Source organism: Pinus tabuliformis, chromosome Q (genome assembly GCF_031772625.1).
Source record: "Pinus tabuliformis cultivar Carrire ecotype Pingquan chromosome Q, CPIR1, whole genome shotgun sequence".
NCBI lineage: Eukaryota > Viridiplantae > Streptophyta > Pinopsida > Pinales > Pinaceae > Pinus > Pinus tabuliformis.
Window position 1 is genome coordinate 1,348,272,223 of NC_142296.1, and position 17,509 is coordinate 1,348,289,731.

General features: G+C 37.2%; 1 pseudogene; it reads right to left on the minus strand.

Annotated features, from left to right (window-relative positions):
• Positions 1 to 6,549: 6,549 nt before the first annotated feature.
• Positions 6,550 to 17,509, minus strand: part of LOC149224884 (peroxidase 6 pseudogene) — a 52,233-nt pseudogene continuing 41,273 nt past the window's right edge.

A 17,509-nucleotide genomic window follows, 5' to 3' on the forward strand; every position in this document is an offset into this window, starting at 1 on the left:
TATGCAGGATGGACATGTAGCGTACTATGAGTCATGAAAAATGAATGAGCATGAGCAAAACTATCACACACATGATCTTGAGTTGGAGGCAATTATACATGCATTGAAGATGTGGAGACACTATCTTTTGGGTAGGAGGTTCACATTGATGAGTGATCATAGTGGGTTGTGGTATCTATTTGACCGACCAAATATAAATGGTAGGTAGGTTCCATGGTTGGCCATGATCAGTGAATTCGACTTTGAGATCAGATACATCAAAGGCAAGGAGAACATAGTGGAATATGCTCTTAGCAGACGGGTACAGGTGAATCAGTTAGCAGCTATGAGCTACTATGGGACATATTTACAAGACAAGATCTTGCGAACAGGACATCGGGATGTCAGATATGGAGACTGTGTATAGGTTGCAGCAGAGTATAGGAACATGTACAGGTATAGGTAGTGGTATAGGTATAGGTGAAGGTATAGGTACATGTATAGGTGATGGTATAGGTACATGTATAGGTATAGGTACAAGTAGTGGTACAAGTACAGGTGCAGGTGCACAGGATTTGGATTATTGTCTTATGACATATAGATTGGTTAGGTTTCGAGATGGGATATATGTTCCAGATGACAATGACCTCAAGAAGGAGATCTTGATGGAGTTTCATGCGAAACAGTATTCCGGTCACCCAAGTTACTAGAAGACACTGACTGAAGTGAAGAGATCTTACTATTGGCCAAACTTGAAGAAGGATCTAGCAGAGTTTGTGGCTAGATGTTTCGATTGTCAGCGAGTGAAGGTAGAGTGCAAACATCCAGGGGGACTGCTACAGCCTATCATGATTTCGGAATGGAAATGAGAGGTCATTTCCATGGACTTCATAACAGGGATGCCAAAGGCAGTGAAGTAGCATGATTCCATCATGGCCATTGTGGACATGTTAACAAAGGTGGAACACTTAATTCCCATAAAGTCTACATTCTCAGCTAGTGATGTGGCACATGTATTCTTCAAAGATGTGGGTAGACTACATGGTGTCCCGAAGAAGATTGTGTCAGACATGGATGCGAAGTTTACTTCCACATTTTGGAAGGAGTTATTTGCATGTTTAGGAATAGAGTTGGCCTTCAGCACAACTTATCACCTACAAACAGACAGACAAACGAAGATGGCCAACAAGATATTAGAGGACATGTTGAGAATGTATGTTATGCATCAACAATGCACATGGGAATAATATCTCCCTTTGGTTGACTTTTCATACAAAAAAAGTTATTAGGAGTCACTGAGGATGAGTCATTTTGAGGCATTGTATTGGTGGAGTTGTAACACTCCCATTAATTGGAGTGATTCGGTTAGCAGAGTATTGATTGGACCAAATATGTTGGCAGACACAGAGCATGAGATGCAGGTGATCAAGAAGAATCTAAAGGCAACACAAGATAGGTAGAAGAGTTATGCACACAAGAACAAGTTGTTCAATGTGTTCCAGGTTGGGGAACATGTGTACTTGCGCATCAAACCGAAGAAGAGTTCCTTGCAGATTGGATCATGTGCCAAGATGGCACCATGGTTTTGTGGACCCTTTAGTATCATTGAGAGGATTGGGCTAGTAGCCTATCGACTTATACTGCCTTCGACAGTGAAAGTCCATGATGTTTTCCATGCATCATTACTTAAGTATGTTAAAGATGTTGATCATGTGATTGATTGGTCTGTATTGCAGCTGGAACCAGATGGAGAATTCTAGTTGGAGCCTCATTATATATTGCAGAAAAAGGTACTCATGCTCCAGAATAGAGCAATATAGCAAGTTAAAGTGAAATAGAAGCACTTTGGGCCTGATGAAGCTACATGGGAGATGGAAGATCAGATGCGGTCGTGTATCCTTCCTTGTTTTCTGGTTGAGGCAAAGCAACTTGACATCGTGGTTTTGTATTTGCTTTATGGTGGTTTGGTATATGCTTTAAGATGGTATTTTCTTTATGGTGGTTTAGTATTTGCTTGTGATGGCTTTGTATATGTTTCATGGTGGTTTAATATTTGTTTTATGTTGGTTTAATATATGCTTTATGGTGATCGATATATGCTTTATGGTGATCGATATATGCTTTATGATGGTTGATATATGCTATATGATGTTTTGATATATATGCTTAGATATGATGTTAGTATATGTTTGATATATGATTTGGCATATGTTTTGGTATATATATTTTTATGATGTTGTTATATGTACACCCGTGTATGTATGTAAATAACGTAACGAGCTGTGTTATAAAGCTCCACTATGCGGTATGTTTTCATGTTATCATGATGTTATGTCTTGAGTAGATCTTTCATTGTAAATACTACATCGGGTTGCAATATAAAGCTCCATAAGCAGTGTGTATTCTTTCAACAGGTTGCTGAGGTATATGTGTGATTGAACACCGAGGATAGTATCCCCGAAGAGGGAGGGTTCTGTAACAACCCTGGTGAAAATTCCATGTAATAAAGTTAAAAACAATAACCACAGATGAATGGGGCACTTATTCCAAGTAGAATGTTGGGCAAGACATCCTAGGGGGTGTTCATTTGGTTGTTTATGGCTAAGGAAATTGGCAATGTATAAGGTATTAAAAGGCATTTTGGCACATTTATTTATGAAAATAATGGAAATTAGGAGAAAAAAGGAGGTTAAAGGTCACATGTTTCATGTGAGGAGGAAAATGAAGGAAAATAATGGAAAATGAAGAAAATAGAGGCCTCATTCATAAAAAGGCTTATGAGGATTAGTTGGTAACCTTTTGTTAGTTCAGTGTTGGAGCTCTCTCTCATTATTCTCTCTCTCATACTCTTGGACACTTAGAGTTTTCTTGGAGCACTCTTGGAGGGTGTGGGATACTTGGATTCTTTGAGAAAGAAGGCAATGGAAAGAGAAAGAAAGCGCAAGAAGGCATCGAAATAAACAAATACATCAGGTTTTCTTGCAGGTACCGAGTTGCATGTATGGTTTCTTCTCTAGTTTTGGCATGCATGGCATATGCATGTGGTTTGTTGGTTTTGATATGTTATTAGGCATGGAGGATGACTGAGATTGACAGTGGATTGCCTAGCCTTGACATTTCTTGGATAACCATGGTGGTTGTGGGTTTATTTCCTTGTTCTGTGTTTGATTGGTTCTCATGTTTCCTTAGATTGGGTTGAGTTACTAGTCCCATTGCCTTGGTTGGGAAAATGGTTTGGAGCCCTGTAACAATTTGGGTTGAGTTACTAAGTCCTGTAGCCTGGTTCGAACAAACACTCTAGAGACCTTGGTGGGCTGAGTTACTAGTCTCGTAGCCTGGGTTGGACAAACACTCTGGAGCCTTTGATGGGCTAAGTTACTATTCTTGTAGCCTTGGTTGGACAAACATTCTGGAGCCTAGTAAAAGTTGTGGGTTGAGTTACTAGTCCCATAGCCACGTTGGAAAAATGCTTTGAAGCCATGTATGGCTGTGATAGAGACCAATCTGATGATGGTTTTGGTGATGTTCGAACATGAGGTGGAATCACTGTTTGATGGGTCGATTTGGATGGCCTTTGGAATTTTTGAATGATTTTTGATTGATGTGTTCTATGAGATCCCACATTCATGCTTGGAATATGGCATGTGAGTGAATGGTTGAAGAGAGATTTGGCTCAGTCATTCTACGGTCGAGTGGAATGTGGTAGTCCCATCTCCAATTGGTTCATTGAATTCATTAATGAGAAATCCATTCCCTTGATTTTCATGTGTAAAGGTACTGATGTATTTATGGATTTGATGGTTGATATGTTTATTGTATTTCTGTTCCTATTATGCTGGTTATATGCACATTTTATGACAACATCTATGTATGGCTCTCAACATGTTTTTACTTGTATGTGAATGGATAATGTGTCTATGACCTAATAGATGATAATGAAAAAAATGGTATGAGGGAACAATGGTTCATAGCAATTCTCAGATAAGTATGAGATCCTTACACTTAACTATGTTATTTACACCTATAGATTACATGTCGATGATATATTTGATGAAATGCCTATAATGGCTAATTGGGATCCAGTCAAGGTCTTGAACAAGTATTTTCTTTAGTACTTTCATTTCCATGTTAATTTACTAATTTGAAGAGATGGATCAGTTCTGGGCAGTGTCGTGGGATTTGGGCTTGAAAAAGTGGCTCAAATCTCGGAGTTGCTGACACAACACTAACAATTTTGGTCCACAGCCACTGACACAACACTAACAATTTTGGTCTATGTCACTGGCAGGTAGGCCTATGAGAGTGACTTTAGGTTTTTGGTCCCTCCCTTGCCCATAGCATGAGAGAAACTATGGCCCAAGATACCTAAAGCAATAATGGGACCCAGGGACAGGCTGTCTGAGTGGTTGACTTGTCCTCTGAGGGTTCTGTTGATAATGTTGGATGTTTGTATGGTGTGTTTCTGTTGGTTCCACTTGAAGTTGAATCATATCATAGTGGCCTCTCGTCGCATGTTTACCTGAGCTGGCTGGTGGCTTGGATAGATGTGGGAGGTGGATGTTACATCTAGCTACGGGAAAAACCTCTTTTCTTGAGAGGAAAACCCACAATAATTCTTCTTTTCTTATAGAATATTTAAAAGATGAATTCCAAGACTTAAGACCCAAAACAAAGACCCCTCCAAGGTCAAGTAAACCTCTCCTTTGATGAACCTTCTCTTGTTTAAAATCCAACCCAAGTCAAACTTTCTTCACAATTGCTACAACTTCTCCTTCGACCTCAATTTCAGACCTGCAACTTATGACTGCAATTTTCGACCTAATTTTAGAAACACGTGCGAAGAAACCCTAGATGACATGTGGTTGGAATATGGTAAAATATGTCTTCTTTATCCTTCGTTTGGGGATCTCCTTACTCCTTAGAAATTCAACCTTCAAATTGATTCTTCTTGACACTTGATTTCGACTCCTTTTATGACTGTAATTTTTGCAACAAAAGATTCCATAGACCCTTCACACATGTGGGATAATGGAGCCTAAAACATATCCCAAAACTTCAATTTCACTTCTCCTTTTTTTCTCCTCTTTTCGTTAGCTATTATGCTTCTTTTCTTGGTGATTGAACTAGTTTCTTGCTTGATCAAATCTATGCCCCATGTTGTAATTCTCAGAGGCAGTTCCTGGCTGTGTGGGAAGTAGTGCCCAAGACATCTTCAAATTGATGAAATGTTTTTAAAATTAGTGTACGGAAGGACAAGCCATGAGGGCTTGCAACGAAAACTTCTAATTTTGAAACTCTAGATTTCCAAAACAAAATGGCCAAAGAAACTCTGAGAGCTGCAGGACCTTGAACTAAAGGAGTGATTTGAAGAAAATAAATATGATAGATTTCATACCTAGGAAATTAAGAATATGCATAGAACTACTATAGAAACAATATTGAAAGGTTAAGAATATGTGGATGAATTTACATCATGCTAGAGTTCCATTTAAGGCTTCATTAAATTAGGTTTGCAGGTACTATCTGTCGAGAAAACAACATTAGTAAATATGTTAAATAAAAGAGGCTAGCAACTTCATTACACTGATAGAGGAAAAACATTAAATGAATGAATGGAGACAAGAGAAAGTAAACATGATTGCAACTACCCAAAGGTGGAATCAAAACTGTTGTGTATTCTATAATTTCAGAGAGAATTTCTAATTACAATGCTAGCCATGAGTATCAGACTCCCAACCTCTAAACCCTCTAAAAATATTTCCCCTATATTTTTATTCTCATTCCTAAGACCCAACTGACTAATTGTTTAATTAGTTATAAAAAATAACTTTTGGAACAATTGTTAAAATTCTCTCTCTTGAAAAAGTTCTAAAATAATAGAAGGACAATAATAAATTTTTAATAATATACATTATATAAATAATATTTCTATTATTATTATTATTATTATTATTATTATTTTACAATACTCATGCAACATGCGACTTGGGGCCTTTGATTTGGCTCTTGTAAGATTAAAAATTTAATTGCAAATAGAAGAGAGTGGGACCAAAGCTTAAGCGCTGCTGGAAACAATGATGGATATGGATGATATGTGGGCCCAACTATTGTCATGCATATGTTATTTTTCAAAACTGGAAACTACTTGTGGGAGCACCTCTTGGTGGTTTCTGGAATAGAGGAAGCTGTCATCGGAACAAACTCCGATCATAGATCTATTGGATGATGGTTTTGAAAAAATGCTCTCCAACATCATAAAAGTCATTAAATTCCATTGGGGCACGTGCCGTCAGTCACCATCAGATTTAGGCTTGAGCATTTTGGACCGTTGATGGTGTAAATACTTGCGGAGATATATCTTCTTCTTTTGTTGTCTGACGCTCCATTATGAAAACTAATTTGGAAATATTCGCATTTCCTTCTTCGCGCAACAATTATATCCATATATAGCTTGGAGCATAAACAATGGAGTCACAACAACGAATGTTAATGGTAGCACATATGACATTTATCTACAAACTTGGTCCTTTCCCTCTTCATATTGCTCTATGCCATCCATGAAGTACTCCATCAATTTTCACCAGAGAGTAATTTTAGATATTGAGGGATTTCTCTTCTCAAACCCATTGCATACTAGACATTCATGGTGGAATCAATGTGATTGGTCTTGTTGTAGGTGCATATGCAGTGCATGAACTCCGTGTAGTAGGTGAATCCCATAGTGTGGGCTCTAAAGAGAGTGATCATTTCTGCCCAAGTTAGGTCTTTAGAGCCAAAGAGAGTTGTAAGAATGTCTACATTCATGGAGGGCAGTGAAAATTTCCCTGCTACTCTCCATGCCTTGGAGATCTGCCCATCTTTCCACCCCTTCTTAACGGGATAGTAAGGCCCACCTATAAGTGATATAAGATCTCTAGTTTCCATGGATAGTATATCCACGTAGGGAACAATGCTCAAACATTTGGCTTCAATAACAGTGTTTTCTCGAGCAATGGAATCAAAACCATCGCCAACCAATGACAAATTTATTTCTATATATTTTTCTACCTTGTTATCTGGGTGGAGCTGATGAGCACTGAAGCATCGCAACCCTAAAAAAAAACAAATGTGAAAGAATATGCACAATGTTCCTGTAGCAGTGGTGGGATAGGCGACTTGTTTTCGTATCATTTCCGCTCGAATGATGTTCTCCACTCATGGACATTTTTTTTGGTAGTTGATCTAATTCAAAATACTATATTGATGTGCTAAGATCCTCCTTAGATTAGAAACAAAATGCTTTTATTGTGCTTAAGGATTCATGAATTTTTGCAAGTGAAATGATGAGTTTTTATGTTAATTTTATGAGAAATTTGACATTAATAAGAGACTGAACAACAACATAAACATGTATAGAAAAACATCAAAAACAAATTACAACATGAAAATGATAAAGAAGTTCACCCCTCCTAGGCTACGTCTCCTCGGTCCAGTTTCCAATGGCTTGGGGTAACATATATATGGGACTTTGCACTGTGCGATCTGCGATTGCGATTATCGTGTCGCAACCTGGTACGTTGGAGGCTGATTTCTGTAATACTTCCCTTCTGTGATGTGTGATTGCGATTATCGCATCACACTCTGACTTGTTCTAGGGCCGATTCTTTAACACCGACCCGCTTGCGATATGCATTTTGTGAAATGCGGGGCCAATGGTGGCTTGCCACTTGGTTCTTCCCCATTCGCTGAAGAGTCCTGCTACATCATCTTCTCCTGCCATCTGTCCATGCCAAACCTGAACTTTGACTTGCTCTAACTTCTTCATATGATCTTGGATTTGAGTGCCATTCACACCGTTGTAATCAGGATGACGAGCAATTCAGTCTGAAGCTAAGTTTAATGAGATTCTGCCACTTTGAGTTTTGAGCATAATTTTGAGCACCTGATCACTCCTCTCCACTAGAAGCCTTTTAGACCCCCAAAGGTCACTTTAAATCGTCCAGAAGGTGAGGGTATAGTTCCCTCACCTTTTCAACCTCTATCCGTTTGGATTTTAAAGGATTTGTACCCTTGAGCCCCACTCGAAGATAATCGATACTTCCCCTTTTTGATGTCCTTGTTATTTTGTCACGTATAGTGTCTTACTCAAGCTCATCAAGGAATTTTGGAGAAAAGTCTCCAATAGATGGAATTTGAATATTCTCTCCTTGATATTCAATCAAAGGAGGCTCATACAACCTTAAATTCTCAACATTAACAACAACATAAATTTTCATATATGAAGGCAAATCCAACCTGAAGGCATTGTTACCAATCTTTTCTAAAAGTCTGAATGGACCATATCTAATTTTTTTTAGCTTTTTACCTTCTTCTTGGAGCCTCTCTTTGTTAATGTGAAGCCAAAATTCATCACCAACTTGGAACTTGTGATCTTGACGATGCTTGTTGTGCCTTGCTTTGTACTTGCCTTCGCTTTTCTCAAGCTATTCTTGAACTTTTTGGTGTACTAATTGGATTTGTTCAATGAACTTTCTTGCTTTGTCTATGCCGCTATGACCTTCAATAGCAACATCTTTGCCAAAAATAAAATCCAAAGGAGATTTAGGCAAGTATTCCAAGCATGCCTAAAATGGAGAAGTTTGAGTTTAAGAGTGATTGGCTCAGTTGTAAGCATGATGAATATAGTGTAAGATGTTCATCCCACAACTTAGGATGCTTGCTGCAATACCCATGAAGAAGATGTATTACTGTTATGTTCACCACTTATGTTTGACCATCTGTTTGTGGATGAAAATCTGTACTCTTTTTCAATTTGTTTTTCATGAATCCCCACAAGCTTAACCAAAAATTACGAACAAAGAGAGAATCTCGATCACTAACAATGGATGTGGGCAATCCAAACATTCTAAAAGAATATCTGAGAAATTTGTTCAATTGTAAATTTCTTTTTATGTGGCATCAAAATACACGTTTTGCTGAACCTATCCACAACTACATACAAATAATCATGACCTCTTTTTGACAATGGAATACCTCCTACAAAATCCATATAAACACTCTCCCATGGTCATGAGGGAACCAGAAGTGGTGTGTACAATCCTAGCTTCCTATTGCTAGGCTTACTGATTGCACATAATGAAAATCCTTTAATAAAATGACACACACTTTCAAGCATATGAGGCTAATAACAATACCTCTGTAGACGTGCCACTATCTTACTTACACCAAAATGACCAACAATAAGAGAAGTATGTGCCTCTCTTACGATGTTAAGTATTTCTCCCTATGGAATACAAAGCTTGCTAAGATGGTACAACAAGTTATCATGCAAATGATAATCCAATTCCTCTACTTGGTTACCTTGACTCAAGCTTGCATAAACATTTTGAAAGTCATTATCTAATGCATATTTCTCAATATAACTTTCATGTAAAACATAATTATGATTGAGTAAAGTAGCTGCACTAAAAATAGGCCTAGAAAGAATATCAACAACTTTATTGTAGATGCCTCTCTTATACCTGATTACCAAGTGGAATTGTTGAAGAAAACCTATCCATCGGAAGTGCCTTGATTGCTACAATGTTGATTGTGATTGCAAGTATTGCAATGGTTGATGATCAGTGTGAATGACTGTTTCCTTACCCATCAAGTAGTGTTTCCATTTTTTCACACTTTGCACCAATGCATACAATTCCTTGTCATATGTAGGATAGTTAATCACTGCACCATTAAAAGTTTCCGAATGGAAACCAATAGGCTTACCATGTTGCATGAGGACTGCACCCATGGCATAGTTGCTAGCATCAGTTTGAATCTCAAATGACTATCTCAAGTATGGATGTGCAAGTACTGACATTGTACTGATATTTTCCTTCAATGCATCAAAGGCCTTTTGTTTTTTGCCTCCCCACTAAAAAACCTTTTCACACTTGTCAACGCATGCAAAGGAGCGACTATAAGAGAAAAATTAACAATGAATTTCCTCCAATATTGGGTTGCTCCCAAAAAAATTCTTACCTCAGTAACTGTCTTGGGCCTTGGCCAATTCACAATGACATCAACCTTGGAGGGATCTATTTTCAACTCACCTCCTCCAACAATATGACCCAAGTAAACTAAAGAAGTTTTTCCAAACTCGCACTTTGACATATTAAGATACAATTGTTCTTTTTCAAGACATCAAGTACTTTTATGACATGCATGACATGTTCATCACGACAAACTCATCAAGAAATGGCCTCAACACATCATTCATCACACGCATGAATGTAGCAGGAGCATTACATAAACCAAATGACATAACTAGCCATTCAAACAAACCTTGTTTTGTTTTGAATGTTGTCTTCCAAATGTCTCCTTCAACTATTCTAATTTGATGGTAGCCACTTCTTAAGTCCAGCTTAGTAAAATAATTTGCATCTTTCAATTGATCAAGTAAATCATCTATTCTAGGCAGTGGGTAATGATTCTTTACCGTAATTTTGTTCAATGCACAAAATTCCACACACATGCACCATGTTCCATCCTTCTTTGGCACCAAGACAATAGGTGAACCACATGACAAGGAAGATGGTCTGATGATCCCTTTATTCAACAACTATTGGATTTTCTTCTTAATTTATGTGCTTTCCATCACTGACATCCTGTACATGCCAATGTTAGGAACATCAAAATATTGTTGCAACTATATCTCATGTTGGATTCGTCCCTTGGGAGGTTATCCCTTTGGTTCCTGAAACATATCATCATATTGGTTAACTATGCTAACCAATTCAGATTTCAAATTTGAATCAAAACCTTTAAAAGCTTCATTATCAACATCATTCTTGGGTTTGATCATTAGAAGCACAAAATTCTTGCTCGAATTCACTATTCTTTTCATCTGCCCTGCATTAACAAGTGAAAGATTTATTTTCCTTCTATGAGCTCTCACAATATATTCTACTCCATCTTTGAATAAGTGATATTTGTTTTCATGTCTATTGGAAGATAGCTTTTCTGTCATAAAGGTATGGGCTGCCCAGAACTATGCCACAAATATATAATGACACAAGATCAAGCTCCACTTCATCTATGAAATTTGCAGTAATGACGAATTCCAGTTTACACTTTCTAGTAACCTGTAATTGCGCATTGTCACACACCCATCCAAGTGGATATGGTTTATGATGTGGAACAGTTTCCAAGTTTAAACTTTTGACAATGTTTTTAGAGATAACATTGTCTTGAGAGCCACTATCAAAAAGCATATCAATCTTGTTGTGTTTTGAGATCACCCTTATGTGAAAAAGTTATATTCTCCTCTTTTCATTTGGATTTTCATTTTGTGAGTTTGAGGAACTAGTGCTAGCAATGGATTCTTTTCCTTTTAACTCCATGGATGTTATTTTAGTTTCATCACCCGAATCGGATCCCAAATCCTATTGAGTGGTTGCAGTTGTCTTTTTTTTCCCTTGTTGTTGTTTCTCTTTAGTCTCATTTCAGATGAATCTTCCAACCATGAGCTTGATCATGACCCTCTCTGGAACAATGTTTGCATGCAACTTTCTCTCCTTCTTTTTTGATAGACACATTTTCCTTTGCCTTCCCTTTGAAAGCCTTTTCCTTTCCTTTACTCTTAAATGGGTTTTTACTACCTTATTTTGGGGTGTTTTTCCCTCTTGCCTCAAGATGAGTAGCTTGCACACACACATCATCTAGATTATTGGGATTAAACATTACAATAGTATGCCTAAGGTAACTGTGTAAACCCCCTATGTATTTCAGCAATGTGTCCTGTGATTTCAAATCTACACCTAACATCAAAGACCTTTTTATGAATTCTTGGGTGTAAGCTTGCACATTTTGACCTTTAAGCTATCTAAAGTTCTGCAAATTCATGATGGCTTTTTCCATATAAGCTAGAGGGTAGAATTTTCTTTTGATTGCAACAATGAAATAATTCCAAGAAATTGAGATATTACTGTGTTTTTTAATCTCCTCTTGGGTCTTTGGTTCCCACCATACCAGTGCTGCACCCTCCATTCTCAAGGAAGCTAACTGAATCTTTATGTCATCCTCTTGAAGGTTTTGAATCCTGCAATAGACCTCCAACTAATGAATCCAATTATCAAGCTTCTCTGCATTCACTTCACCATTATACATGAACAACTCAAATTTAACATCAAGTTTTAAAAAAGGTGATTTACCAGTTCCTTTTGAAGTATGATGATGAGTATGAGTAAGGGTTGTGTTAGTGGAAGAGGGTGAAGATGATTGTGAAGAAGAATATGAAGAATATGGTGGAGAGGGTGGAGGTTTGTCTCCATTTCCATTACCTCCTCTTGAAGAGCCTTCTCCTTTGGGAGGTTTGGAACTTTCCCCTTTCAACCTAGTATTCCTCTCTTCATAGAGGACCTTTACCATCTCTGTCATATCAAAGAAAGCCTTTTTGAAGGTCTTCTCATCTTCTGTCATGTTTGTAGGTTCTCCTTCATGAGACATGATCTATGGAGTCTCAACTGCAACTCGAGGCTGAACTGGTGTTGGAGATTGTGTCAACATTTTTCTCCTTCCCCTTGACCCAACTTCAGGGCTTCCAACCAGCTTCCCTTATCCTCTTTTGAGTTTTAACATTTCAAGCATGACATAAACTTGCAAACAATTAAATCCTTCTTTTAAAAATAAAATTTAGTGCTCTGATACCAAAATGATTTGATTTAGAATATTAGATTTCTCTGCTAATATCCTCCTCAGATTAGAAACAAAATGCTTTCATTGTGCTTAAGGATTCATGAATTTTTGCAAGTGAAATGATGAGCTTTTATGTTAATTTTATGAGAAATTTAACATAAAAGAGACTGAACAAAAACATAAACATGTACAGAACAACATCAAAAACACACTACAACAGGAACATGATAAAGAGTTCACCCCTCCTGGGCTACTTCTCCTGGGTCCAGCTTCCAACGACTTGGGCCTCTCTATTATCCTCAAAAGTGTAAAAATATTTGTTTACAATGCTCAAATGCTTCTGAAACCTACTCCAATGAGTTCTAAATATCCAAAAAGGGCTATCTAGCCTCTTTTTGCATCCAATTTGGTTAAAAATTGAAGAAGTTATGACCTCTCCTAGTTTTCCAAATATTCGCTCCACAAATTGCACCATTTCCGGCATGATCCTACAATTTCGCTCCAAAAAGCACTATATGGGCAAAAATTTCACCGTGCGACGACCATAAACTATCGTCGCCAACAGGTCCATCACAATTGGTAGGAACTGGCAGGTATTATGGCTTGTGAATGCAACATGGGCAATATGTGATTGCGATAAAATTCAAATTCGAAGGAACTACCAACTGAAACCCATAATCTTATCGCATCCAGGATCCATCACAGATCGCAATCAGCAGAGTCAAGGGGTAACCTATATATGGGACTCTGCATTGTGTGATCTGTGATTGCAATTATCACATCGCAACCCAGTATGCTGGGGGCCGATTCTTTAACACCGAACCGCCTACGATATACGATTTGTGAAATGCGGGGCCAATGGAGGCCTGCCACTTGGCACTTCCCCATTCGCTGAAGAGTCCTGCCATGTCATCTTCTCCCGCCATTTGTCCAAGTCTAACCTAAACTTTGACTTGCTCTAACTTCTTCGTATGAGCTCAGATTCGAGTCTCGTTCACACTGTTGGAATTAGGATGACGAACACTTTGATCTAAAGCTAAGTTTATCGAGATTCTGCCACTTTGATTTTTAAGCCTAATTTTGAGCACCTGATCAGTAGTAGTCCATCGATAGATGCTCACACCCAATTCTCAAGGATTCGTATAATAAGAACAAAACAACCACTACAACTCATTCATAGTTCACACTTGAGATGCTGATCTTTACAATCTTCGCTCCTCCTCCATCCAATGGAAAAATTCAATGCAAGGATTGATGGGAGGTCATTTTTTATTGTCGAGGAGTGGGAATAGGGAAAAGTATGGGGATATCGAGATTGGTGGGATAGATAGGGTCTCTGTGATCTCGCAATAGAGTATGTTGTGATATCATGAATATAATCCCCGTTATTTTCACCGTGAACATGATCAATTTCGACATCAATGGATTGAGACCATGGACCCTTAATTTTGGTGACTAGAGAAGGTGAGCCTTATGCACCCTACCTTGCTTCTTAGTCGAAATTTAAATTTTGACTGAAAAAATATTGGGCTACAACATCTGGCTCCACCTGGGGACAATGCTTTGATTTCAAAGTGCTAAGAACCGTAGACTAGTGGCCCCTAGTTGGGCATGGATTCAAACCAAAACTTCTTCCTAAAAATTGAAATCTCTTGATAGATTTATTTCCTAAATTGTTACTCTTTAATGAAAAACTATAAACCAAAATTAAAACTACTGGAATTTGCAAACTGAAAAAAAAAATGCTTAGTTACTGAGCTTATAAATTTACATTTTCCCAGCTGCTCAGGTATACACAAATTTCCAGAGCAACCATGTGAGAAACAATGTAAAAGAAAATATTTATTTTGTGTGGCTCACCAATGAAACCTAGAATAAACTTGTCCTGGGCCATAAAAACTTTTTCATAAAAGAATATCTATAGTTGGAAACTACCAATATGCCAAAATCTGCACTTTTTAAAGACTCAGAAAAGTAAGAATCCATTATGTCTACCACTGGATCTTCAAAGTAGATTTTTTTTTGTATTGGCTTTTGCACAAACTCCACTATTGAGGTCTGAATATCAGAAAATTGATTTTTATTTTCCGCTGACAACTGTTCAGGATGAGTAGAATAATCCAAAGCTTGTTCCCCATATTGCTGGTGCTTTTCATGCAATGTTAATTCTTGAAAAAATTATTTTCCTTCCTGCAACAACACTTGAGAAACTGTACTAGATCCTCCTTTGTTCACAAAATTACTAAAGTCGTGAAGACTATAATGATCTTCTAGTATTTCAAAGTGTTATTCATTTTTTGCAACAAGTTGTTGATTAAAATTCTCAGAATGCTTGAATTCTTGTGTTTCAACAACATGGGCATCCTTTGTCACCTTTTGAAAACCCCTCCTTATCTCTAAACCTGCATTTTCCTGCAAAGCATTTCCATTGTTTTCTTGGCAGACCCTCTTGTCTTCAACAATACTTTTTCTTTCAATATGATAAGAAAGATTTCCACAAGCCCATAAATTATCTTCAATTTCTTGTGCATAAAGAAACATTTGCTCTAGAGTGCAATGCTTCTCTCCTTGAGATGAAAAGCCAAGTCAATAGGATAAGCCATTTTATAGTACACTTGGCAGCAACTTCAAGAGGTCGAATTTCTTTTGGCATGCTGAAATAAACCTCCTATTAAATTCAGTGACTGATTCACTGCTCTCCCTTTGCATAGTATGTAATTCTAAGAGATATTTGTCATATGAATTGTACTCTCCCCAATATCTAAGAAAGGTATATTGAAAAACTTGCCACGGAATAATTGAACTTGTCTCCAAATACTGGAACCATTGCTGAGCTTCCCGCTTTAATGAATGACAAAACAACCTCAAAGCCACATCTTCATAAATAATTTCAAATTTGTCCAAAAAGTACTCAAATTCTAAGACATGTTGTTCAACTATAACATCACTATTATCTCCATAGAAATTTGGCAAAAACTTGAAACTTTTTAAAGGATAATCATGAAGGATTGTGGGTAGCTTTAGGGGTTTAAATATTTCCCTGGTTTTGAGATGAAAAATGGTGAGTTTCTTGTGAGGCAAAGCGATGGCTGCCAAATATGATGAATACTATTCTTTATGTTCAAATTGTGACTGGTTATCTTCAGGAATTGTAATACAAACCTCATTTTTCTCCTCTTATTCATGGGATGAAATCATGCCAAGATCAATGATACATGAAGAATATAGGTTTTATTTTTTCAATAAAGAATGTAATTTTTATGTCTTATAATATTTTGAAAATATAAAGCAGGAAACAATCTTTTTGATGTGTAGGGGAAAGTAGACTACATAGTTGATAATAAAAAATAAGATTTCCTTGAAAAGATCAAACTCTGATACCTGTTTTTTCCACGTTGCTTCCTCATTTTCTTGTCAACAAAAATTTATTATCCAATGAAGCCTTCGCCATTGGAGTTTCCAGGTGAATAATAAGCAATCAATTTTTATATCCAAATCTTGTTCACCATCAAGAAATAGATCTTAATACCCAAGGAAAAGTAACTTTGTGTCTTCGTTCCCTGACAATGACGCCAAAAGATGTTGTAATTCTTGGAGACAGTTCTTGGCTGTGGGGGAAGCAATGCTTGAAACATCTTCAGATTGATGAAATGTTTTTAAAATTAGTGGCCGGAAGGATAGGCCATGAAGGCTTGCAACAAAAAATTCTAACTAAAACTCTTGCTTTTCCAAAACAGAATGGCGAGAGGAACATTGAGAGCTGCAGAATATTGAACTAAAGGAGTGATTTGAAGAAAAGAAAGAAGACAGAGTTCATACTCGGGAAATTAAGAATTTGAATACAAATACTGTAGAAAGAATACTAAAAGGTTAAGAAGATGTGGATGAATTTACAACATGGTGGAGCACCCTTTAAGGCTTCTTTAAATGAGGTTTGTAGGTAATCTATGCTGAGAAAACATCATTAGTAAATTTGCTAAATAAAAGAGGCCAACAACTTCATTACACTCATGCTGATAGAGGAAAAGAATTAAATGAAAGAATGAAAACAAGTGAAAGTAAACATGGCTGCAACTACCCAATGCTGGAATCAAAACTTTTGTGTATTCTATAATTTCAAAGAAAATTTCTAATTACAATGCTAGATAGGGGTACTGGACTCCCAACCTCCAAACCCTCTCAAAATATTTCCCCGATATTTTTATTGTCATTCCTAAGACCCAACTGACTAGCTGTATAATCAATTATAAAAACTAACTTCTAGAACAATTGTAAACTGATCTCTCTTGAAAAAGTTCTAAAATAATAGAAGGACAATAATAAATTTTAAAATATATATATATATATATATATATATATATATATATAGAATTAAACCCTCTTTTTACAGTACTCATGCAACATGTATCTTGGGACCAAAGCTTAAGAATTGCCAGAGACCATGATGAATATGGATGATATGTGGGCCCAACTGTTGTCACACATTTTCCTTTGTCAAAACCAGAAACTACTCGCAAGAGCACCTCTTGGTGGTTTTTGGAATAGAGGAAGGTGTCTCGGAACAAACTCTGACCGTAGATATGTTGGATGATGGTTTTGAAAAACTGCTCTCCGACATCACACAAGTTCTTAAATTCCACTGGGAATGTGTCATCGGTCACCATCATATGTGGGTGTAAGCTTTGTCGACCGTTGATGGTGTAAATACTCGCAGAGGTATATCCTCTTCTTTTGTTAACAGACACTCCATTATGAGGACTAATTTGAAAATATTTACATTTCCTTCACCACGCAACAATTATATCCATAGAAAACTTGGAGCGTAAACAATGGAGTCGCAACAAGGAATTTTAATGGTAGCACATGTGACATTTAT